Raw genomic sequence first — 26,765 nt, 5'->3', positions numbered from 1 at the left:
TTGTTACCTTTCCATCAATGGTGTATTTACTTATATAAGTAAATCATTTGTGACCGGAGAGATGAGTGGACATGTAAGCTGGTCAAGGAGTAAATCGGGAGACTTCCCCGTAGGCATCCTCTGAGGCTGGCACCTGAACCCTTTCTGACTTGCCTTCCAATGTGGGATGTGACGTGCACAGTCGTTGGTTGTAGCAAAAAATGGCCCCACTGTATTTATAATTCTTTGTTCCATCGTCTGGAAATTGTACTCTGCTATACTTTCTCATCCTTGCAATTGTCTGTACATTTATCTCCTCTAATTATCTTTTCTATATACTGTTGTGATTGAAACCATGACTTTATTCCATTAAGTCACCAAAAATCAAATAGAAAAGTCTATCGAAGCATAGCTGTCAGCTAAAGTTTTATTCTGTGGAAGGATAAAAGCTATCCTATTTTAATAATTTTAATTTGTTTCTGCCACGAAGATTCATTTGTGATAGCTCCTTTTTAAATTTAAAAGATACTTTCAATGATGCCATTTAATATTTTTCTTCTGACTGATTCTGTTATCTGCTGACACGTAGATCCTGTAGCCTAGGAAACCTAAAGCTGTCCCTGACGATAGAGTCTCTGAGCTCTCATTATTCTGCCTCTGACTTATTTTATGAAAACTGGCAAGTCACTTACTCACTTTCTGCCTCCACATCCGAAAAATAAGTTGGATAACTATTGTCAACAAACATAGCATGCTCTTCGTCTGCTGTGCTTCAGAGTGCTCTTCGCCCCACGGGGGAGGCACAAAATCAAAAGACAGAGAATAACTCAGCAGTCAATAATATTCTTCATGTAAATACATCGTCTGTAGATCGTGTCTTCAGAACAATGATGTAAATACCAGAGGCTTTTCTAATACTGTGAAGATCAGGATCAACTTTATTCTTTACCTTATTGTTTTTCAAACAGGGGCTAACGAAGCTTCTTTCCTTCCCAGTTTTCTGCTGGTCCCTACAGCCAGACTTCCACTACACTGGTGTGGGATCCCAAGGCTGCCTGCCTTCCCTGAGCAATAAATGCTGCACTTGAGAGTGATCTCAGCGTGGGAACTGACAGAAACCAGGGTATGTTCCATGGTTAACCCAGGCTGACTTCGGTTTAGATATCAGCTCTGCTTGTTATTAACCGATCCTATGACCTTGAACAAGTTCAACAGTATTTCTGAGTCTCAGTTTCTTCATCTACAAAATGGAGGTCATTAACAGTATCAACCTCATGGAGTTGATGTTAATGAAACAGATGAGAATATGTAATGAAAAGCAGATAATACAGTGTTTAGTATAAAGTAGGCATTAAATAACTGGTAAGTATAAATGTAGAAAGATCAAAACCCTTTCCCATTTATTTCTACCACTGCCTTAAATGACAAACCCCTCCAGGGCTATTGCCCCCTCCCCCCCCAACTATGGATGGGCCATTACCATTGTGATGTATCTTGTAAACTTCCCCCAGTTGAGGGTGGTCAGTGAAAGAAAGCATCTTCATCCCACATTGTATAGTCTGGCATCCCTGGGGGGAAAAAAAAAAAAACCTCTTCTGTTCTTCTTCCCCACCATCACTCCCTTCTATTTCCCACAAACACAGCATCAAGGTTTTTGGTTTGAGAATGACTAAAAATTATTCTCTCTTCAAAGTCTTTGTTCCCTGCTTCACCTAGCCTGCCCTGTTTCTCTTGACCTGCTGGGAGTCTAGATCAATAGTCCAAAATTAAATTTCATTTGTAATGTTAAGTCATCATTTGTGATGATACATTTATGTAGAAAAAATAGGAGGAAGAGAAAGATCTTTTACTGACTTTCCAAAAGTTGAAGATCGGCTGATTAAACAGCTAGTTCACCATGTCCTTTCTCTTTTAACTGGAAATTAAACTGACGTAGATTTTTCTTGGCACGTAATAATAGTAATATTCTGGAATAAGACGGGGTGAGGGAATCATATTCAAAATGCATTTCTAAAATGGAGAAGAATGTCTTCCTATGTTTGAGTCTCTCTGTATGCCTCTTTATCATGGACTCAGTTCAGACCAGGACTCAGAGAGAATAGGAAAACTGGACACAAAGACCCTAAGAGGGATTTAGCATCACAGCAGCATGGTCCTCTCAACTTGGAGCTGGAGAGACAAGAGTCCTGTCCATATGAATCCTTATATGCTCCTCAGTTTTAATTGGAAAGAATTTCTGTCTCTGTCTGGTGCCCTTCCCCCATGTAAAAACTAGATCCTACCATGGGAAAATCACTACTTTATTCCACTAAGCTCCTACCTCTGGAAATAAGCAAAGACTAACCAATTGAAAAGCAAGCAAAGCCTATGTATTCAGAGCTTGCTATACCAAGGAAGTCAACCCCATCTTGTTTGTTTCACAGAAACTCAAAGACAGGTGGAGGAGGGAGAAAAGAAGGCTTCAATATGCCCTAACTGGAAGATGTTGGCCTGGGGACGCTGTAGACAGCCAAATAGAGGTGCGGTATCCTGTATGATTGGTTTATAGTACCTATTTTTATTTTTTTCTTATTTTTTAAATATATTTATTTATTTATTCATTCAGAGAGAGCGAAGAGAGAGGCAGAGACACAGGCAGAGGGAGAAGCAGGCTCCACGCAGGAAGCCCCATGCGGGACTGGATCCTGGGTCTGTCTCCAGGATCACACCCCGGGCTGCAGGCGGCGCTAAACCGCTGCGCCACGGGGGCTGCCCTATAGTACCTATTTTTAAATATGTACATACAGGCTTTTTCTGGTTGATCCTAAGTTAAGAGTGGCAATCAAAATTAAGGAAGCTATCAATTATTAATCAAGTCTTGGCCACTTGGAGTCAATTGTTATAGGGGCTATTGTTTGGTTCCCTGGGTTGTTACTAGAGAAGTGGTCAGACTTCCTACATGTCTGACTTGTGGCTAGCCAATTGGCTCCCTGGTCCTCAAGTATAGTTAATGGGTTGGCTTCTTGAACTTGTTGCTAAAGATTTTTGGTTACAGCCCTACTTTTATATATGGTCTGGCCACTGTCCATTTGTATATTCAGTCTCTCATGATTGCAGGTTGATGTTGCATCTTTGGGAGAACCAGCCAGAAAATAGTTATCTCTTGGGTTATCTGTGTTCTGAACCCATTTTGAGATACCCGGATGACAGATGCCCATTAAACATCCTTTCAGCGTATGATGTGGGGAGGCAGAGTGGGAAGCGAAGATCAAGATCCAGGGCTCAAGAATATCACATTTATTTATTTATTATTATTTTTTAAGATTTTATTTATTTATTTATTTATTTATTTATTTATTTATTTATTCATAAGAGACACAGAAAGAGAGTAGCAGAGACACAGGCAGAGAGAGAAGCAGGCTCCATGCAGGGAGCCCAATATGGGACTGGATCCTTATCCCAGGATCATGCCCTGAGCCAAAGGGAGATGTGCTGAATTGCTGAGACACCCAGGTATCCCAACATCAAATTTATACGTACAGGTTCTGATCACAGGCAAAATAATAAGCAAAAATTGAGAACGTTTGTTTGCAGTAGAAGAAGACACAGGTACAACTGGTATTTTCAAATATTAGAAGGCTCTGCGAAGAAGTCTCCAGTATATTTCCCTGAGATAAGTTAGCAGAAATAATGGGGAGGTAAATTGAGTGCAAATGGAAGGTATTTCCAAATGTCAGATCTTCTTGACAATGCCATGAAATACATTCCGAAGAAAGAGGATTCTCTCCATTGGTAGGCTCTGGAAGACATGGTCATCTACAAAGATTGCTGTGGAGGAGGTCATGCAGAGGACAAAGTGTCCCTGATCCTGGGATGATTGTATGGATCTAAAAGCTAAGGCAAGTCTTACCATTCTCAATAAGTAATGAATAGAATTGAGGGAAGAGTGGCAATTAGGTGGCAATGTGCAGTAAGTGACCAATAAATTACTGAATCATAAATGGCAAGAGAGAAAATTGGGGAAATATATCTAATAAGAAGCAAGGTAAAAAAGAGGAGGTAGCAAGTAGTGTCATAGAAAGACAAAGAGATGACAGGGAGAGAGGAAGAATAAATGAAGACGAATAAATTGTGTGAAAGAGAAAAAAGACACACCTGGAATTCAAGATAAGAAAAGTCAGTGGTTGCATGGAGCAAAACACCAGGTGCTTTTTCCTCTGAGTGCCAGGTGCTTGGTTACCTCTCACATATAAAGGACAGTGGAAATCTGAGTAGATGATTATGCATCCTTGATTCGTAAGCCTGGGTGTTCATGTTGCATTTATGTGGATTTCCAGGGGGATACAATTCAAGAACTCTAGAGACAATCATCGTGGGGAATTTATAAGCTACAGAATTAAGTTTTGCATTGAATTACTACCATTCTGCCAACCAACTGTCATCAAGAATTTTATTTATTCTGCCTTTACATTCCCTAATTACTCATTATTCTCCGTGATTAGTTGAAAGAATAAATGCACATCTTAGGCATCCGATTTCAGGATGCAACCTGAATAGGATAGCAGTCTTGTTTGAGCAAAATGGAAGGTAAGAGAAGTCCTAAGATTTACTGAGTGTTGGCCAGGCACTGTGCCAGACATTTTATAAACAAACATTGCTTCATTTAATCCTCTCAAAACCTCCTAGAAGAGTATTATCATCCCAGGTAAGTAAGGAAAATGAGTTTCAGTGTGACTTAGTAACTTACAGAGATAACTTAGCTAGTAATGGGCAGAGTCAAGATTTAAAGTCAGATTTATATGACTCTAAACCCATAAGCAACAAAACCACAAATAATACATATTTATACACACCTTAAATAATAATCAAGAAAAATTAAAGTATGATAAATTAATGAAGTCCAGTATATGAATTTCAGTTTTGTATTTCACTGATAAGGAGATGAGAACAATTATTATTATTATTATTTTTAAAATTTTATCTATTTATTCATTAGACAGAGACAGAGACACGAGCAGACTCCACACAGGGAGCCTGACATGGGACTCGATTCCAGGTCTCCAGGATCAGGCCTTGGGCTGAAGGCGGCGCTAAACCGCTAAGCCACCAGGGCTACCTGAGAACAATTATTTTTAATCAAAACTTGATCATTTATTCTAATACTGCTAACAACCGGCAAACCGTGATAAAGCATTTTACAGATTTTTTGTAGCAATGTGTAAGTTATTGAGAATCTCATATGGCATAATATTCCATTGAGACACTCTTTGTGTTTTCTAATTTACAGATTTCTAATTTACATCTCTTCCCATTGGAAGAGATGACCTGCTTATTGCTAAGGAGAGTTGACATCTTTTGGTATGTGTCAGGGTGAAAAAGACACACCTAGCCAGAGTTGACTCTCTGAATAAGTGATATAATAACAACAGCCTTTGTTGTAGAAAACATAGGTCCAGCAGGAAAATAAACTAGACTGCCCCAGAACGTTCTCCAACACTTTGGTGAGGGAAATGGCCCTACTGCTGTGTGGTGGTGATTAAAGCTATTCACCGAACATACTTGATTCCCCATCTAGTCATAGAGTAGGGCAGCCAGGCCCTGTGGAGTCATGTGTGGTCATATGACTTGTCTGACCAAGGAAATATGAATGGAAGAACATGCTTTAAGTGCCAGGGTGGGATCTGCATTACTCTCTTCCTTCTTTGATTCTGAACAATACATTTCAAGACAGTGGCTTCTGAAGCAACTTACATCCTAAAGAAGACTGTGCATAGCAGAGCCCTCAGCTGGCCTGCAGTGGACATAAGAGATGGGTGAGAGATAAATATGTTGAAATAAGCTAAAAATCAGTAACAGAATACTTCCATTTGTTTGCCAAGGGAAGTTGTGAAGTTCATAAGCAATCATGGCATTTTACAGATGCAAGAACCAGTCAGGTTCCGTTACAAAAAGAAACTGCCCAAAGACACACAGTCAACATCCCGATTCCTAACCTGTTCTTTCCCTTTCTCCCTCCTCCTCCTCCTCCTCCTCCTCCTCCTCCTCCTCCTCCTCCTCCTCCTCCTCCTTCTTTTTTGGAGAGGCAGAGAGAGATCGAGGGAGAGGCAGAGGGAGAGAAAAAAATCTTATGCAGGCTCCATGCTCAGGGCTGAGCCTGACATGGGCCTTGATCTCATTATGATCATGATCATGACCTGAGCCACAATCGAGTCAGATGCTCAATAGACTCAAACACACAAGTGTCTCATCTCTTCTTCTATATATATATATATATGATTCTTCTTTTGTCCCACATTGTCCTTCTACCAGAAGGTTTATTTTTTATTCTTACAGAGGTACAGAATTAGTTTTTTTTTTTCAAAAAATATCTATGGGCAATAAACTTTTAAAGCCTTCTCTGTATTTTTTAAATTGTCTTTATTTTGCCTTCACAAGTTAAGAAAAAGTTTATCTGAACAAGGGGTAGTGGAAAGGGAGGTGGGTGGGGGGTTGGAGTGACTGGGTGATGGGCACTGAAGGGGGCACTTGACGGGATGAGCACTGGGTGATATGCTATATGTTGGCAAATTGAACTCCAATTAAAAAAAAAGAAAAAAGAAAAAGTTTATCTGGGTTTACAATCATTTTCCTTTAGCACTTTGAAGATAATATACTTGATTGCCTTCTGGAAGTTATCCCTGCAGATGAGAATTATGCTATTAATTTGAATTATTCAATAATTTTGAATTAATCAATTATTCCTGACCTGATTTTTCTCTGTGGAGAATTTCCATATTTTCTCTTTGACCTTGATAATCTGAAATTTCAATTATGCTAAGTGTAGAATGTTAAAAGATACTTAACAGGTCTTTTCCATTTGAAATCCATGTCTTTCCTAATTTCTGGGAAATTAACATTAATGGATTAATGAAAGGATTAAACTCTTCTTATTTCTTGGGAAATAAGACCTTTTCACTTATTGTCTCTCTTGGACACTGCCATCTGATGTAAGTTTAAATGTCTCATTCTGCTCTCCCTCCAAAATTCTTTTTAAATTTCCATTCATTTTACTTCCATTTTGGGTTATGGCCCGAGAGATTCCTTTAGTCTATATTCCACTTAGCCAAGTCCCTTTCCACTTTGTCACCTTTATTGATTAGCACATCTATTTTTATTAACTTTCTATTTCAGTTACCATACATTTTTCCTTGGTTCCTTCCTTGGTCCATTGTTATTTTATAACCTCCTGTTTGTATTCTATATAAATTGTGTTTTCTCTTTAAATATTTTGTTCATACTTTAAGTCTTTTTATGTTTCCCTAATTATTTCTATTTCTACGAATGCCAAATATCCCAGTTATGTCTCTGAATTTTCCTTCCATATATGTTTTAGTTTGGAGTTGTGACTTTATCTTAAGCATGGCAGTCTTTCAAGGGCCCTGTACTCTGGAGGTTGCCCTATAATTTTGCCCAACAATGGGCTTACAATTGTGATTTCATGATTATCTTTACCAAGATCCTATAGGGCTCTGGAGTTCAAATCAGTTTTTCCACTGGGTTTTCTCAAGAGTATTTTACTCATAGTCTAGGGCCAGAATCTGCTCATCTGGGTGAATTTTCAAGGTGCTCAGATCTCCATAGCTTGTTCACTCCTACAACTTGCTAGTTTGGACACTCCAACTGGTAATGCTTCTATTTCTTTCTGATTGCTCTGGGGACTTCTCAGATCCTATTGCAATAGACCTTAAGTTGCAGACAGGAATCCCAGTGAACAGGTTTGGTAGGCAGTAGAAACTGAAAAAAGAAGTCATGTTCTACAACAAAGAGCTAACATCATGGGGCAGGACTTCAGGGAAATACAGTACTTAGAGCTAATTTTTCAGGCAACAGCATTGGTGTTTTTAAGTTGAATAACACCCAAAGTGGTGAAAATTGGATATGTCAATCAGTGTAGCAATGTGACTATAGTCATTACACAATATTCTGACACTAGAGTAAGGAAGAGAAAAAAAGATAGTGGTAGACACTTGTTCAGATCATCAACTTTGACATAGCCTGGGTATATCCCACATCTACTTCATTCCAGGTATACGCAGCCTTAGAGGGCTATTACAACAACTAGATGTAATTAAATAAACTAATGCACGTACACTGTTAGAATGGAGTATTATGGGAAACTTTCAGTGGCAAAGGTCACAAACCCAATCTGATCTGGGTTCATTTAACTGAAAAATCTAGGGCAATGATAGCATCAGGTGTGACCTGGATATTGTCAAGATTTTGTCTGTCTATTCCTGAGTTCCATTTAGTTCTGTGTGTCTTTCTCAAGGAAACTGTTCTCAAAGATGATGAAAGACAATTCCATGGTGGATAGTTTATCCAGCCAGCACAGGTGTTTTGTAGATAACACCCAAAAAAGCACTGAGGATGACTCCCAGTTAGCCCAAACTAGAGCATGTGGCAACCCTGAAAACATGAATGATGTTATGTGGTTAGGCCTGGCTCATGAGCTCATGTCCAAGAGTTTCAGATAGGACCTCAGGTGAGTGAGTAGATCCCACCTGAAGTAAATAGAATCAGGACAAGGGAGGGGTTCTGAGGTTCTGTTATCAGAGAGAAAGGAGAATAGATGCCAGGCAGGTGAAAAAACTAAATGTTCGCTATCACCTATGACTGGTACATAATACATGTCCATAAAATTTGAATTATTACTATTATTCTGTCATTAACATTACTATTAATTGAATCAAACATGCTTGACATAATATGTTTCTGCTTTTATCTCATTTCTCCTGAATTCTCCAGCATTTGTCTGCAGCTGACTTTATAACCACAAGTTCTGACCCATTTATGCTTGAGACACAAGTTTTTGAAGCATGATATAGTCTAATGAGATTTGGCACTAATTTGGGATTTATAGGCCAAAGGGTAATCCTGGATCTCTCATGTACAAGCTGGAGCAAGTCATAAACCACATTTATCCTTTGCTTTCCCATTTGGAAAATCAGGCCAGTGGTAACTATCTTACAGAGTTGTTCAAAGTTTTAGAAATAGTACATGATAAATTCCTAGCACTGTGTTTGGTCATATAACACTGTAAAATAATAATGCTTTTAGACCATTTAGCCTAATTCCTGATACAAAACTGGTGCTTAATAAATAGCAATTATTGTGGTTGGCATTCCATAATTAGAGGTTATCACTATTCTTTTTTGGGGGGAGGGGGACTGACAGTGGCTTTATTTGGGAAAAGACACTTGAATTGGCTTTCGGTTGGGGGCATGGACAAGAAGGGGTACCCAGGGCAGTAGACTCCCCCTAAGGGTAGGCTGGGGACCGGGGCTGAGCCTTAGGTGGGTTATTTATTTATTTATTTATTTATTTATTTATTTATTTATTTATGATAGTCACAGAGAGAGAGAGAGAGAGGGGCAGAGACACAGGCAGAGGGAGAAGCAGGCTCCATACACCGGGGGCCCGACGTGGGATTCGATCCCGGGTCTCCAGGATCGCGCCCTGGGCCAAAGGCAGGCGCCAAACCGCTGCGCCACCCAGGGATCCCTATACCCAGTTTTTGATCAAGACTTTTTTTTTTTTAATTTTTATTTATTTATGATAGTCACAGAGAGAGAGAGAGAGGCAGAGACACAGGCAGAGGGAGAAGCAGGCTCCATGCACCGGGAGCCCGACGTGGGATTCGATCCCGGGTCTCCAGGATCGCGCCCTGGGCCAAAGGCAGGCGCCAAACCGCTGCGCCACGCAGGGGTCCCCGTAGGTGGGTCTCTCGCACGCGAGGCCCCCTGCACAGCTCCTTCCCGCAAAGGCTTCATGGGGCCCCAAGAGCAAGGAGGCTGGGAGGGCCGCGGTGGCGGTTCACCCGGGCAGGACGTCGGGCGACTCAGACGCCAGCTTCCCGGGGCGAGTCGCGATCTCCTCCACACCGCGGCCTTGGGGGAGCTGCTGCGGCTGAGGAACCGCCGGGCCCAAGCTGGACTGGAAGGGGCTCTGGCCGTAGCTGGGGCGGGGCTTGTGAGGCCCCGTAGGCCAAGCTCAGGCCCGGGGTAGCCGCCGCTGGTCTTCGGAGGGATGCTCGGGTTCGGCATCGCAGGCTCCAGCCGGCTCCGCTCGCCCCCGCAGCGTGGGTCCGCGGCCGTCTCCCGCCTCGGTGTCCGGGGCCAGCCTGACGTTCGGGAGCTCCCGGTGCTCGCGCCGCTGCCGGGCCATGACCTGCCCGTCCCGCTGCAGGGCGGCCTCCGGCTCGGGCTCGGCCACCTGGGCATTGGCGTCCTTGACGGCAGCTCCCCGCGCGGCTCGGCGTCGGCCACGGCGGCCCCCGGGGCAGCCCTCGGGTTTCCGAGGGCTCGATCCCAGCCCGGAGGCGGCGGATGCTCCGGTTCGTCTCGTGCGGCGGGCGGCGGTCACCCCGAGCTTCCCGGCCGAGGTCTGCAGCTCCTCGCGCTTGATCTGGTGCATGGCCTGGGCCTCGGCCTCCGCCCGGCCGCGGTGCGCGATGTGCTCGTTCTGGGCCTGACCTCGGCGGTGACGCCGTCCAGGGCCGGGAGCGGCTGTTGCCCGAGATCTGGGGCTGCAGCTCACGGGTCTCCTCTTCATACCGCTGCCCGAGGACTTGATCTCGTCGGTCAGCCCTTCCCGGCGGGGCTCCAGTTCTGTCTTGTGCATGTAAGCTTCCTCCACATCCTTCTTGATGAGGACAAATCGATGTCCACGTCTCCACGCAATTTGATCTCATCTCTATTTATTCTTGAAGCCCTGCACGAGCCCCTGCAGGTTGCCAAGCTCCGCTTCCAGCGTCAGCTTCTCCTGCCCCGGGGTGTCCAGCTGCCTCCCGAGGTTGTTGATGCAGCTCCCAAACTTGTCGTCTATGTTGCTCCGAGCCAGCGGTTTTCTGCTGCTGCAGGAGGCCCCCCTTGGCCTCCAGGATTTTGTTCTGCTGCTCCAGGTGTCTGACCTTGTCGATGAAGGAGGCAAACTTGTTGTTGAGGCTCTTGATCTGCTCCTTCTCCTGGGTGCCTACCGCCTGGATGTTGGGGTCCACCTCCAGCTTCAGGGGGCTCAGCAGGCTCTGGTTCGCTGAGAGGGCCAGTGATGCCCCCCACGGCCCCGGGCCCGCCGTAGCCCCCGACCACACTCATGCTGCTGTTCAGGCCACCCCAGAAGCTGCCGCTGCTGCCCACTCGGGAGAAGGCGGAGGAGCTGATGCTGAAGGCCGGGGGGCTGGAGGTGGACACCTTGTAGGACTTCTGGGTCACCCTGATGGACATGGTGGAGGCTGGAGTGGAGGCGAGGAGGCCGAACCTGACAGAGGTTCCAGAAGGAGCTCGAGGAGCCACTTCTAGGTGCAGGTTATCACTATTCTTATTTAACCTTAGACCATGACCTTGTAGGCCCAGAATTAAGAGTTAAATCACAAGGCTACTATATGGCTCGCAGTAGTCTGGTTAGTAATGGTCTGGCTGCCAATCAGACAGGAGTACTACTAGGCAAGACATGGTCACTTTTCATGGCCACTCGCCTCGCCTAGTCTGTGCTCTCCCGGGCCTATGAGAAGACTTCTGTCTTGGAGTCGGTGCCAAAATTTGAGCCAATTTCCTAGTCAAAGTATTTATTACCCAATATTGTAATGGCTTGTTTTCTCTCCCACTAGCCTGAAATCTTCATAAGGCAGGGTGATTTTCCCAGCACTTAGCGCAATGTCTGGCAAACAACAAATGACATTTGCTGAATGACTGAATGACTCAATCAATGAATTAATAAGTGATTCTTGAGTGTGACCAGGAGCAAGACTTTCCACCACTGGTGCCATTTTTGATCCCCAACAGTTGGATCTGCCAACAGTTATCCAAATCCTACCTGATTTCACAGCAGCCTTTGGATACCGGGTATCCTGTGGTTGTATCCCTTGGCTCTTATCTGATCTGTGTGGGGAGGTGAGTTTGGGCAGGGTTCATTGTCTTCCTCCCTGGACTGAGGGATGTGTTCTACATCAAATTAACAGCAGTACGTGCGTGTCTGTTGTGTATAGGCTTTATTTGTTTTAGAAACGACTTTGGAAAAAAACCTTTCCACTGTAATTTTCAATACCACAGGAAATTGACACTGTGCCAAAAATATTAAACATAATTAGAGTAGCTCTTACGTGTTTAGTATTGTGCCAAGAACATTTTTTTCTCAAAGGTATTTTGACTAGAATACCCTTCTGCATAAAACTAATTGACATCAAAATTATGTCTGATGTACATAAAACCATTTACATTATTAATTCCTCATTAAGACCTTCTTGTAGAGTGGGCTTAGGATCAAGTTCTGAATGTAACTTATGAATAATTCATATATGAATTAAGGAAGTTTTCAGCATTAAGGAAGTTTTCAGCAAGTTAAAAGATAAGATTAAATGATGTTTTAGAAAGGATAGTTACTCCAGTGGAGTCTAGAAATTTGAAGTATTTTCTTTTAAATGTCATTAATTATATCTATATATGCTATTTGCAGCTGGTTTCAACCATGATTATCCCAAATCATTAAGTATAGTTTTGGAAATTTTATTAATTCACAACAAATTTGTTCTATATTTTCATGTACTTATGTGACCTGGATTTAAATGTCTTATTTATGTGTTAACTTTACTATTATTCCATTTTATATCTATGGACTTAGTTTTGCCTCAACTCTTTGTAGAAAATGCTCATTCCCATACATGCAACTAAGATTAGGAATTGTAGACTGAGAAATATGGTCAAGGGCCAGTGAAATATTATTGTGCCATATCAGTAATATCTGTACCCTGTCAAGGAGTTTTACTGCTGCACACATTCTGGAGGTGGTATAAGAATGCTTGCTATCTACCCTACAAAGAACTTACTTGGTCAAGATACCAGGCACAGGTCTGATTTGGTTCACGTGGATTTGTTGAAAGAGAGGCAGCGCCTTTAAACAGGGCAAGCAAAGCTGTAACATTTGCAGATGGCCAGAGAAGAAAGCCGGGCTGCACTTCCTGAGCAAACCCACCCCTCTGCTTCAGTAACTGTGGACATCCTCCACTCTGTTCTTTCCCCAGATGAGATGCTGACTATGTCTCAGCCTGGCATGGGGTATCCATCTGCTGATCTCCATACCTCCCTAATGCAGGTCCTGTGCCTGGTACTTCACAGTGAACTAGGTGATTGCAAACACCTGCAGTGCTTTTCATCTGCTTTCATCTTCACTGACTCCTGAAGGGATGGGTATAGATACTGTTCCCAAAACATACCTGAAATTGGTCTTTGAATCTAAAATTTCAGAAAGAAAAAATTCTGAGATCCAGTATTAGAGAGTTGAACCCATATGGTTTTCCTTAACAATTACATTGAAGCATTTATGTGCTAATGAGTTATGCACAGCTATGCAGACATGTGTGCGTGTGTGTCACGAACATTACATAGGCATAAACACATTACTATTATAGATGTGCTTTGTAATAGTGTTCCTTGGACTTTGGTGAAACGACCCTTTTGAAAATTTAATGAACTGGACTCTCTGGGCAGAAAATGTTTTATTTACAGAAAAATTGGCCTTTGGGAATTCATAGAATCCTTGACACTGAGAAATGAAATAATCATTATATGAATGTATATACTATTATATATTCAGTGTCCCCAGAGGAAAATATACTCATCAGATTAAACACCAAGGTATATGCCCAAAATGTCCTCTCCTACTGCTTTCCAATTAATAGTCTCTGTTGTGATTGTATGAAGTGGATTGTTAGTGGTGAGGTGCAAAACAGGAGAGGTAATTTAAATTTGTTGCACCGTGGAGACATTTGGATTATACAGAATTTTGAAAAAGCTCACTTGTGAGCTGAATTTGAAGCCTTTCATTCCCCAAATGCATGTTGGCAGGCATCACGATGTCAAAAATTCCACGATTCAAAAAAAAATTCTGATTAGACTCTTCTATTCAAACAGGCCTCTCACTTTACTCCTTTAGCCTAGACCCAGAGAGACCACAGTCCCTGAGGGGACTCCTGTAGAAAGAGCACCCTAGGGCCAACAGCTTGGCTGGTGGGTAGAAAGACCAGGGAGTTGTAAAAGGGACCTTTCTACCTGATTTCCTAATCCTTCTATTGGAGATAATGCTTCAAGAAACTCACATTCAAGTGTGCATCTGAGATTTACATAAGATTTTTGAGAATTTGGTTTCTTCACCTATCTGGGTGGAAGATACAAGGTTTTCTGTTATGCATATGGGTCCAGCCCCTGACTCATTAATGGCATTGCGTACCCTCCAATAGCAAGTGGGCAGCAAAGCAAACCTGTTGACTTTCCAACACAGAAGACAGTACTAATGCCTTAGTGGAAACAGCAGATCAGAAGATCAGCTTTTTTTTTTAATTTTATTTTTTAATTTTAGATTTTACTTATTTATTCATGAGAGACACAGAGAGAGAGGCAGAGACAGGCAGAGGGAGAAGCAGGCTCTGCGTGGGGAGCCTGATGCGGGACTATATCCCAGGGCCCTGGGATCACAGCCTGAGCTAGGAGCATACATTCAACCATTGAGCCACCCAGGTGCCCCAGAAGATCAGCTCTTAAACTGATTTCCTGGTTACCTCTCGACTCTGAAGCAGCTCTGACACAAAAATGGCTAGAATGGAAGCTTTCTGACATACAGCTAACTCCATGTCTAAAGCTGTTACCTCTTTTCTTTTCTTTTTTTTTTTTAAGATTTTATTTATTTATTGATGAGAGACACACAGAGAGAGAAGAAGAGACACAGGCAGAGGGAGAAGTAGGCTTCATGCAGGGAGCCCGATGTGGGACTTGACCCTAGGTCTCCAGGATCAGGCCCTGTGCTAAAGGTGGCACTAAACTGCTGAGCCACCGGGGCTGCCCTGTCACCTCTTTTCTTCACCAAAAATTAGGTGCATTTTAATTTTCCATCAGATACACTAATATGTTTTTGTCCTACAGCTTGTGAGAGGATACTAATCAGTTGATGGGGAAAAAAAAGAGTAGCTTGGAAGCCTAAAACCTAACATGCGTTTAAAAGGAGGTATCTGGTAAATGAAGAAAATTTCCTAAGCTGTGAGTTCCTTTTCATGGCAAAGTGAAATAAAGGATGTTCCCATTCCTAAATATATATGGATGCCATCGGACTATGAATGTGACTCTGTTTTACAGTAGTTTCTTCTAGAGAAAACTCATAATGGAATTCAAATTCCACTCTTCCACTTGCCCCTAGGAGGATATTTGTCTACATACCTGTTCAATTCTCATGGAAAATGTGTGACTCACTGTTGCAGTGCATGATGGAAAATGAAGACAGGCATTTCCCTTTTAAAAGAGGGCACCATGATAGTCAAGTGCCGAATTATTTTATGTCTTGTTTTCCAATCTCTGCAATAAGTATGCAAGATACACGCTCTACCTAATGATGTCCTTGCCTTGGAATGTCACATAACTTAACCATGGCCTGGGAGTTTCTGCAGCATTTAATAGGGAATAGCTAATTTCACATGGCTTGCCCTATTTTGCTTCCATTTGGTTTTCTCTTTTCATCTTCAATTCCATGTGAAATTGAGTTGATTTTTAATTTTTCCTACCAAGGTTTACATCTTCCACCTTCAGACATTGAGGTTGATAATTTCATTTGATCAAGCAGTTCCCAACTTCTAAATGTTCCAAATCATCCAAATCATAAACTGGTGTTTTGGAATTTAAAATGCATTTCCACGGAGAAATAGGGCAATCAAATGGTGCTTGTTTTCTTAAACCTACACAGATTAACCTGTTAATGTGCGAGAAAGCATAGTGCTATATTAAGGTGCCAAAGAAGCTAAGTTTTGAATTGTTTCTGGAGAAAAATTTTTTCTAATTCTAGCTGTAGAATCACACTCTGTCCCCTCAGCTCTTGTGGCATTAGGAGTTGGGACCCCTGGCTCCCACCACCTCTATGACACTGGTGGCAGTTGTCAAGGGAGGAAGCTGGGCAGGTCTGTACAGTGGACATAGATCTCCAGGGAATTCGGTCAGGGTATTGGTGACAGTCAAGCTGGGAGGCTATATTAGGACAGGAGTGGGCTATGGTAGGAGCACATGGGTTTGCCACTCCTTTCTCCTTCTTGCCACTGCAGCCCATTTTTGTCCCATGAGGAGGGTCTCTGGGAAGGCAGGGAGAGTCCCAAGTCCAGAACAGGTTAGCATTTTCCTACCATCCTCTGCCCTGGCCTTCCTGACAACTAACTTTTGTCAGCAGTGTTGCTGTCCTAGGCGGAGAGCTATTTAGAGCTAGAATACATTAAAACGCTTTAAAATCAAAAGTTCTATCAACTCTTTAGGCTTGGCCTTCAGTCTCAGGCTGTGCATACCTTAGCTGCTGGAAGATTATCAACAGCTGCTTGCTTGAACAAGCATTTTGATTTCAAAAGGCATATAGAGAATGAAATCCCTGGATACAAAAAGTCGTATTGCAAAAATAAGTCAAATGTGGGGATGGGGAATCAAATTGTGAATTAGATTATAGAATATCCCAAGGAGTTTACATCCCTAGTAACCTACTCCTTTCCTAGGGAGCAAACTTTTTTTTTTTTTTAAGTTTTTATTTTGGAATAATTTTGATTTGCAGAAAGGTTGCAAAAATAGCACAGAGCTGGGGCACAGTGGCTCAGTGGTTGAGCATCTGCCTTTGGCTCAGGTCATGATCCCAGGGCCCCAGGATCGAGTTCGGCATCGGGCTCCCTGCATGGAGCCTGCTTCTCCCTCTGCCTATGTCTCTGCCTCTCTCTGTGTCTCTTGTGAATAAATAAATAAAATCTTTAAAAAATAAATAACACAGAGCTTCAGAATACCCCTCACCTGGGTCCCCCATTGTCAATACCTAACATCTTCATGACGTATTTGTCAAAGCTAAGCATGTGACATCAATATGCTTCTATCAGGAAAACTTTCAGGTTTTTCATGATCTGCTTCAGGGTACAGCATTGCATTTAGTCCTCACATCTGCTGAGCTTCCTTGGGTGTGTGACAGGGTCTCAGGCTTTTCCTTGTCTTTTGGGACCTTCACAGTCTTAAGGAGAGCTGGTCAGGGATCCAGACAATCTGGTCTGTCCTGAGGTCTTCCTCATGATGAGACTGATACTCTGGGTTTCAGATGAGTACCACAAAGCTGAAGTCCCATTCTTGTCACTTTTATCAGGGAGTCCATGACATTCATGTGACATCCCTGGCGATGGGAACCTACACTTGGCTAAGCAAGTATTCCCAGGTCTGTCTCCTGTAAAGTTACCCTTTTCCCCTTCCCTACTCTATTATTTGGAAACAAGTCACTATGTCCAACCTATCCAGGAGGATGGATATGGGGGAATTAAGCTCCATTGTCTGGAATGGGGGGTCGTATTTGGAATTCTTCTATAAGGAAAAGATATCTCTTCTCTCCATTCTTTGTATATTCAGTCATTTATTTATATCAGTATAGATTCATGTTTATTTCACACTTGGGGTTATAAGGGAGTGTAATTTAAGGGTTTTCCGACATAACTCCCATCCTCTGAACTGATGCCTTGAAGTCTGAGTGGGAATCTCAGCATGCCTGCGGAAGGTTCCACAGTGAGGCACTGATGAAACAGTGATTAGTGGAGACTTAGTCACAGCCTTCCCTTCAGACACCTTTACCTCCAGCCCACACAGCCATTGCTTTTATTACTTGGTGCTGTGTTGGCTGCTGGCCACCGCCTCAGTCAGCTAATGAACAGAGTTCTATTACTCACCAAGACATGCTCTGCTCTTATCTCTGTTTTCTAAGGGAGCCTGGGTGCATGCCTAATAATAAAAAAAAAAATCAAGCTCCTTGCTTTCGTTCTTATTGAGAGATGAAGCACAGTACCCTTAGCTTGTATTCTGTGGATAGCAGGGAATTTGACAAATATTCTGTCCTCAAGTCCAGAAATACGTGTTATCCAAAAAACACTGTTGAATGATGACCAAAGTGTTCTACTGAGCATTAGAAAATTTTTAAATGAATTTCTTTAAAATAAAATTAAAAGGACATAGATTTGTTTGTATTTAAATCATCTTTGTCTTTTTTTTTTTCAATTTAAAAGGTTTTCATTTTATAACTTGAACTTTAGAACAACTTTAGAATGTTGGCACATACTAAAAAAATTGTATTTAGTGCTGGCAATAAGAGGCATTTATTAAGCATTAAGCTCTCAGAGCCTGCCCTGTTAGTGTCTATTGTGTCAGCCAGAGCATACTGCTTTATAGGCAGAACCTAAGATGGGGCAGGGAGTGGTTGTGCTTATGTGATAGAATTCAGCTGAACAAAAAGCTTTTCTGTTTTCCTATGGAAATTTATCCAGAGTCTCTAAGGACTTTCTCTATGTTCAAGCACCTTGCATGAGTAAATGGAGGAGAGGACAGGCTGCAAGTGCCTCCCCTCTGCAGATGGGGAGAGAACAACCAGGACAGCCTCCCGTTGCCCTACCCTCTTCCTTCCTCCACTGTCTCGGCTCCAGGTCCACAGCCCCTTACAGGTTCCAGGCAAAAGCTGAGGCTGCCCTGCGACCTGGAGTGAGATGGGTCTGGTCTGAATCCTGCCCACCTTTTATGATAGTAGAGTTTGGGCAAGCTACTTGAGCCTTTGGAAGCGTTAGCTGCTCTATCTGTATCATAGGGATAATAGTACCCTTCTAATGGGAGCTTTTGTGGTGATTAAATGACATGATATTCAGTGCTTTGCTGAGGGCTTGGGACATAGTAAGTGCTAAATAAATGGCGGCTCGGATTAGTTTGGAAGAAACCCCAGGCTTCAGGCAGTCCCTAGGTATTGGTAAATAATGTTCTTGGGTGTCTGTAGCTTGTAAAGGAGGGGTAAAATGGAGAGCTGGTAAGCCTACAGATTTGGGGAAAGAGAAAGAGAGCACAACACAAGGAAGAAAGAGAATGCTTAGGGCTGGCCTTAGTTTCAAGGACTCCCGGGAGGCTGTCAGTTTAATTTCTGTTAAAATAAGACGAAAAAAATGAATATTAATGAATATATAATAATCAACTCAAACTGATCATGTTAACCTTTATACCAACACAGCATAAAACATAACTTATAATATTTTTGCAAAGGGACAAATGCCCAGAGTCCACAGAAATCATAGTGTAGCCATGGAGAGAGCCAGAGATGTGGAAACTGCCTTAAAGAAAGGTATTTTGGGAGAAACAAAGATAGTTTTTTTTTTTTTTTTTTTTTTTTTAGAAACAAAGATAGTTAAAGAGGATGTTTCACACATAGCATAATAGAACTGCTAAAAGTATCTAATCTGAATCTAATTATGAGAGAAGAATCTGACAAATCCAAAGGAGCATTCTACAAAACAATGGGCCTGAGCTCTTCAAAAATATCGACAACATGCACACCCGTATTCATTGCAACATTATTCAAAATAACCACGATATGGAAATAACCTGTGTGACCATCGACAGGTGAATGGATAAAGGGCATGTGATATATATACAATGGAATATTATTCAACCACAAGAACTAAGAATATCCTTCTATTTGCAACTGCATGGATGGACTTTGAGGATATCATCCTAAGTGAGGTAAGTTAGAAAAAGACAAATACTGTATGACACCACTTATATGTAGAATCTAGAAAAGCAAAGTACACAGAAACAGAGTACAGCACTGATTACCAGGGATAGAGGCTGGAGGAAATGGGGAGATACTAACCAAAGAATACAAACTTCCAGTTATAAAATGAATAAGTTCTGGGGATGTAATGTACAGTATGGTGACAATAGTTAATAATACTGTATTATAGAATTGAAAATTGCTAAGAAAGTAGATTTTAAATGTTTTCATCACAAACAAGAGATGGTAATTGTGTGACATAATGTAGGTGTCAGCAATACTATGGTGGTAATCATTTTGTGGTCTCCAAATGTATGAAGTCAACATCTTGTGTATATAAATTTACATGATGTTGTATTTCAATGATATCTAAGTTAAGCTGGGAAAATATCAGCAACAGGAACTACTTAATAGAGAAGACTAAAGAAACATGACATGGAAACTCCTTGGTTGGACAGAAGAAAAGTTTTTTAAAAATGGAGGAATTTGAACATGGCACATATCCTAGATAATAATACTATATCAGTGTAATTTCCTGAGGGAGACAATTGTATAGCCTGTAGTATGTAGAAGGATATTATTATTCTTAGGAGAAATATCCTGACAAATTTGGACATGAAATATTACAATGTCTGGAATTAACTAATGATCAGCAAGACAAAGATATTGGTGAATCTAGATGATGGATGTAGGGGTTTTTATCAAGTTAAACTTTCTTATAACTCTTCTATAGGTTTGAATTCTAGAAATAAAAGGTTGGGAAAATAAAATGAGAAGATTTGGACTAGAAAAAAAAACAAATAATTTTAGAGATGTCCAGAGTGTCATGAGAGGTAATATAGCTCAAGAAAGCTACAGTGACCATTGACTTTACCCTTCAGTGCTTTTGGAGCAGAATCCAACTTCCAACCTTTAGAGCATTCATTAGCTTTCAAGCGAGAGCAGGGTACTTTACAAGGCCCCTTGTTCATTTGGGTTATAGCCATAGTGAGCTTTATGCCCGAAGTAGGGTAGATACTAAGTAAGTGAGGCACCTGGACCATTTATTTTCCAGGATAGCCAGGGCCTGAATGCTGTGTTGAGAGTGACATTTTTGTTTCTTGAAGAATTGCTTCAGAGAGACTCCTGAAATATGGGTGAAGATGCTTCCTGGACCTGGGGAAAGATAAAATGAAATCTTTTGGGGCTTTAGAAGGAGATGTGCTAGATGATAAATTTCTGCATGATATAAAGAGGCAGAAGTACTTCCTGAAAGGATCTGAGTGATGCTCTCTGAGATTCAAAGTCAGACGACCTATAGGGTTCATTAGGGAGGCCCTGTAGTAACAGATACCAGGACAGCCAGAGGGTCACATGCTTTTGTTTTGTTTTGTTCTTTTGAGAGAGAGAGAGAGAGAGAGAGAGAGCAGGCAAGCAAGTGTGTCTGTGAGAGTGGGAGAGAGGGATAGAGGGAGAAGGAGAGAGAATCCCAAGCAGGCTCCACACTCAGCATAGAGCCTGATATGGGGCTCGATCTCATGACCCTGAGATCGTGACCTGAGCTGAAATCAATAGTCTGATGCTTGGGACACCTGGATGGCGAGGAAGTTGGGTGTCTGCCTTTGGCTCAGGGCATGATCCCTGGGTCCTGGGATCGAGTCTCACATCGGGCTCCCCACAGGGAGCCTGCTTTTCACTCTGTCTGTATCTCTGCCTCTCTCTGTGAGTCTCTCATGAATAAATAAATTTTACAAAAAAATATTTGAAAAAAAAAAAAAAAGAATCTGATGCTCAACCAACTGAGCCACCCAGGTGCCTGTGGCCACGTGCTTAAAATGGCAGAGAGCAACTGAGCTCTGGTTCAGGGTCAGGGCCTTCAGAATTTGATAATAAGGGTTGGTTTCAGAATAGCCTAAGACTGAGTCTCCTGCACCCGAAGGTCTAACGACCCTGGTATGATATGGTCACTTGGAGAGCTGATGCTGGGCACCTACAGAGGCAGAGATCTAAGTGGGAGTCAACACTGACAACTACGTAGAGCATCCGGACAGGGGGACACGTTTTTTTGCAAGACCACACGCCACCCTGTGGCAGTAAGAAGCAGCAGAGAATCAGAGGCCTGCCTCTAGAGGCAGGATTGTTATCTGTCCATCCTCACCTCCAACAAACCAGTTATCAACTCCCAGGGCTTTTTTTTTTTTTTTTTCTTGACAGTTTGAGTGTATTAGAGTTGGAAAGGCCTCCAGAAGGATTCTATGTTTTCCACTAACAGTTCAGAGGATTTGAACAATAACCCGTGGAAGTAAGAGGTAATGGCATCTCTGTCCCCTGAGCCAGCGAAGTAGTTCATAGGCATTACTTGTCATGCTAATATTCAAAATGGCATGACTTTTGGAAATTACCATCCTTCTTTCCTCAAGAGCTGCATTTGCTTTTTTGTCTGACCCCTGCAGCATCTTTTTAGCAGATCCTAATCTAGTTTTTCTAACTCTGTGGATGGAGTAGACACAGTAGTGAATAAATCTTCAGTATCACTTGCAGATTGCAATCAGAAAACATAGATATATAATAGGAATACTGGGACCAAGAATCAACCTGATATAAGCCAAGGATAAATATTCTCATAAAAAGGGAAAGAATTGATATTGTTTCCAGGAGCAAAGCAGATCAGCATCTTAGATCAACTTAACTCATCTTCACTAGCTCTGGATAATTCGTGTACCTCTGGTAATTTATGGGACTCTGATGACAAACATATAGGAGGACTCTGCTTTTCTATTCAAGAAATGTCCTAGTCTCTGGGATAATTAACGGTAATTTTAAGGGTCTGGTTGAAAACTGGGGGCAGTGGGGCTGCCAGCAGGAATGAGACATGCCCAGTTAGTGAGCTTGTCACCTCATTTTCAATTTTAGTTGGATAATTCAAATTTTTGCAAAGTTCATTCTCATGATGAGCTGAAGTCTGCTTCCTTCAAGTGGGCAAAGGCCTTCTCAGGAGCAATGCAGAAGAAACCTCCTTACTGTTCCAAATATTTGCAGCCCACTGTCATATATATGATAATAATCTCCCCACCCCCTATGATTTCAAAGCTTCATCCCCTGAAGTTTGTTTCACTTTTTTCCATTAGCCTGGTCCTATATTCTGTTTTGTTTTGTTTTTTTTTTTAAAGATTTTATTTATATATTTTAGAGAGAGAGCGAGAGCATGAGCAGAGGGAGGGGGCAGAGGGAGAATGAGAGAATCTCAGGCAGACTGCCTGCTGAGGATGGAGCCTGATGCAGAGCCCCGATCTTCTGACCCTGAGATCATGACATGAGCTGGAATCAAGAGTCAGATGCTTAACCGACTGAGCCCCAGGTCCTAGACTCTAAGACACCCAATAGAGGGAATATAAGCAGTACTAGTTCAGGATGCTATCAGCTCAGCAATGGCTTATATGTTGACCTTGTGCAAGGTCTCAGGATCACCTGGACACAGGCAATGAAAAAGAAGGAGCTCAAGTTCTAGGGCCAAGTTCCACAGCACATTTGAGACCTCCAAAAAATATTCTTAGGTCGTTAATTACATTAGTTATAAATATATCCAACTGTCAAGATTTTACTCTATAGTAAAATCACTAAGTACTATACCTTTGGCACTTAAGATTTACTGTGAAATGTTGTAAACAAAAATCATGCTAATAGAAAACATAATTTCTCTACACTCACTACTTCTGGCACCAGTGTGAGGGTTTCTGTACCAAACAAGCCTCCAATTCTCAGTGGACATCAACTGGGTGTCCTACAGTTCAATTACAGCAATGACTACCTGGAGGTGGCATAAACCACTCGGGTGAAGAGGGCTCAATATCACTAGACCACTGTTGAATTCAGATAATAATTACAAGTCCCAGGTTGTCACCTGTACTTCTGACCGCTGGCTATAAATCAGGGCTTCCGGCGACCTCTTCTCAGGTTCAATCATTTGCTAGAATGATTCACAGAACACAGGTTAACAGTTTGCTTACTACTACTGATTTATTATAAAAAATGTTTTAAAGGATAAAAATGAAGAGCCAGATGAAGAGATCTATCTAGTACGATCTGGAAGGGTCCAAGTGAACACAGGAGCTTCTGTTCCAGAGGAGATTTGGGGTTCGCCAACCTCCCAGCCCATGGATGTGTTCTTTTTTTTTTATATGTATATTTTTAAATCGGAGTTCGATTTGCCAACATATGGTATAACACCCAGTGCTCATCCCATCAAGTGCCCCCCTCAGTGCCCATCACCCCGTCACCCCATTCCCCGCCAACCGATGTGTTCTTGAACAACAATCCATAATATCTCTGAACCCCTTTGGTTAGAGTTTTTATGAAGGTTCCATTACATAGATTGATGAAATCACTGACCATTGGTGACTGAACTCAATCTCCAGCCCCTCTTCCCTCCTGGAGGTTGTAAGTGGAGGGAGGTAGGACCAAAAGTTCCAGCCCTCTGATCACATGGTTGGTTCCCCAGGCAACCAGCCCCCATGCTTAGGAGTTTCTTAAGAGCCACTTCATTAACATAAACTCAAATGTGGTTGAGGAGGGGTTGATATGAGTAACGAAATGTGCTTCTTTCATCTTTATTGTTCAATTTCTGAGCTGTATCAGGAACTGGGGTCAAAACCAAATATTGTAACAAAAGATGTTCCCATCTCTGTTAGCACTTAGGAAATTACAAGGGCTTTGTGGGCTCTGCCAGGATCCTGGGGTTGCAGATGAAAATATATATATTTCTTATTATATCACAATAGCACATGCAGCTAACATATAACTCTTTGAAAATAATAATAAACAGGCACTCGTATCTACCCTCAAGCTTAAGATATAGAACAGAGTCAGGACTTTGATGTTCTCTGTGTACTATTTCATAATTATTTCCCAGCCTCCCCCAGAAGCAATTGCTATCCCAAACGTAGTTTTTAATTAACTTTCCTTTTCTGACATTTTTGCCACATATGTGTGTATGTATCCAGAAACAATAGTTGAAATTTTCTTTTTCAAAATCTATATAAATGGGAATCTTAATACCCTATGTGTTCTTACACGAATTTCTCTTCTTTAACATAATATTTTTAGATCCATTCACATGAATGCTTGTATCTGGCTACATCTGGTGCATTTTCAATACAATTGTTTATATCAGTTTAACTTCTTCCTTGTATCCAGTTTTTTGCTATTATGCATAATGCTGTGAACACTTACATCTGTGTTCTTTTAGATACGTGCAAGAGTTTTTCTAAGGAGGGAAACTGGGAGTGGAGTTGCCGGTAATTGTGTGTTTTTATGTTCAAATTTACTAAGTAGTATCAAAAGGCTTTCCAAAAACAATTGTATCAGTTTGCAGTCTAAAGGCAGAGCTTAAAAGTTCCTGTCATCTGTGGGGCACCTGATAGGGTGGATACCAGGCTTTGAGAGGCAGTGAAAGAATTCACCAGAGGCAGAGTAAAGGAGATGGAAATTTATTAAATACACCTCAAGGGAGCAGTGGGAGGGACAGTAAGAGACTGTCTGGTGATACCTGGGTAGCTCAGCGGTTGAGCATCTGCCTTTGGCCCAGGGGGTGATTCCAGTCCCAGGATGAGTCCCACGTAGGGCTCCCTGCATGGGGCCTGCTTCTCCCTCTGCCTGTGTCTCTGCCTCTCTCTCTCTGTGTCTCTCATGAATAAATAAATAAAATCTAAAAAAAAAAAAAAAAAAAGACTGCAAGGTAGCAGTGGTGGGCGGGGGTGGGGCTGTAGTTAAGGGGGAAGGTGAGGAGGTATGAGAACATGTAGAATTGTTCTTTTTTGGTAACTGTGCCCGGGTGTAGTAAGCCAGCTAGGGCTTATGGATGTTTTGAGGGTGGGCGTCTAAGAGGTGTGTTTGCCTTCAGTGGGGGTGCTGGGCTGGGGAGGCCATGGGTCCTCCTACCTTACTCAGGTGTCCATTGCTCAGGCTGGTTGCGCCTCTACATTAGCTACAACCTTGCCAAACATCCACGTTTTAAATCTGGACCCCATGGCTGATGTAAAATGGTATGCCTGCCAGTGTGGTTTCAATTTGGTTACTAATGAGTCTGAGCATCTGTTGATGGGCCTTTCTTGTTTTGTCCTCTGTGAAATGCCTGTTTGTGTGCATTATTTAACTTTCAATTGGATTGTTGTTTTGCATTGATTTTTAGGAGTTCTTCATCCATTCTGGATATCAATCTTTCAACAATCACGTCTTAAAAATACCTTTTTTTTTTGTTCCAGTTTGTGGCTTATTTCTTGATTCTTGTTAATATGGCTTTTAATAAATGATCTTAATTCAGAGATTCTTGAGTTTACTAATATTTTCCCTAGAATGTGCATTGCCTTCTTTAAAAGAAACTCTAAAATCCAGATCATTGAGAAATCCTCTTCAATTCTCTTAATACATAACCACCACCTCAGTACCATTTATTGAATACTATATTCCTTCTTTACTGAACTGTCACTGCAGCTCTAGAGAGTTTTTGAATGTAGGTGAGGTCTGGAGCCCAAGGCCAAGAAAAAATTCTTGAGACGTCTTTGGTGCAGAAAGATGATTCTATTAAGGCATGGGGGCAGGACCTGTAGACAGAAAGAGCTGATGCCCTGGGGTTGTGAGGGGTGACTGGTATAAATATATATATTATATAATAAATATAAATTATATAAGAAATAAATATACATTATATATTTAATGTATATTTATTTATTTGGGTGTTGAGGGACATAAAGGAAAGGAAGGTTTTTAAAAGAACTTTTGAATGTTGAAGAGGACCTACAAGACTTTGAAGGCCTTGCCATTGTCAAGTCAAGGTTGTTCCCCCCCACCCCCACCCTACCCCGACCCCAGTAAAGCATTAACATTAAGATAGTTGGGAGTTTCCTTCTGGAAGTTAGGTTATTGATAAGAATGCTTTTTTCTGGTGAATCACTAAGACATTTATAAACTGAGTCCCCCATGTCTTGCTGGACTGTGATCTCCATTAGTTAACCATTTGTTTTCCCTTCCCTCAGCTTTAGGGCAGCCAGGAGTGCTGAGGAAATGTCACACATGTCCAACCTGGGACTGAGGGTGGGAGTTTGTGAGATGTCAGCTTGTGCTTTGTCCTCAGCTTGCCTTCTGTTCCCTCATCAGCTCAATATATATGCACTTCTGTTTTCCAGACTTTATCATTTTATGTTGGCCAGTTTACATAGCCCTGCGCCAGTATC

General features: G+C 41.9%; 1 long non-coding RNA gene across 2 annotated transcripts in view; it reads left to right on the top strand.

Annotated features, from left to right (window-relative positions):
• Positions 1–607: 607 nt before the first annotated feature.
• Positions 608–26,765, top strand: part of LOC102151447 — a 34,021-nt gene continuing 7,863 nt past the window's right edge. Inside the window, exons 1-4 of one of the 2 annotated variants that reach the window (XR_005380969.1) lie at positions 608–871; positions 976–1,102; positions 2,403–2,498; positions 19,407–19,526. This is a non-coding gene — a long non-coding RNA (uncharacterized LOC102151447). The remainder of the gene's footprint in view (positions 872–975; positions 1,103–2,402; positions 2,499–19,406; positions 19,527–26,765) is intronic. The other variant, XR_005380968.1, reaches the window with a different exon arrangement.

Source organism: Canis lupus, chromosome 29 (assembly GCF_011100685.1).
Source record: "Canis lupus familiaris isolate Mischka breed German Shepherd chromosome 29, alternate assembly UU_Cfam_GSD_1.0, whole genome shotgun sequence".
Classification (NCBI taxonomy): Eukaryota; Metazoa; Chordata; class Mammalia; order Carnivora; family Canidae; genus Canis; species Canis lupus.
Note: the sequence above shows the minus strand (reverse complement) of the source record. Positions and strands in the feature narration are given on the sequence as shown.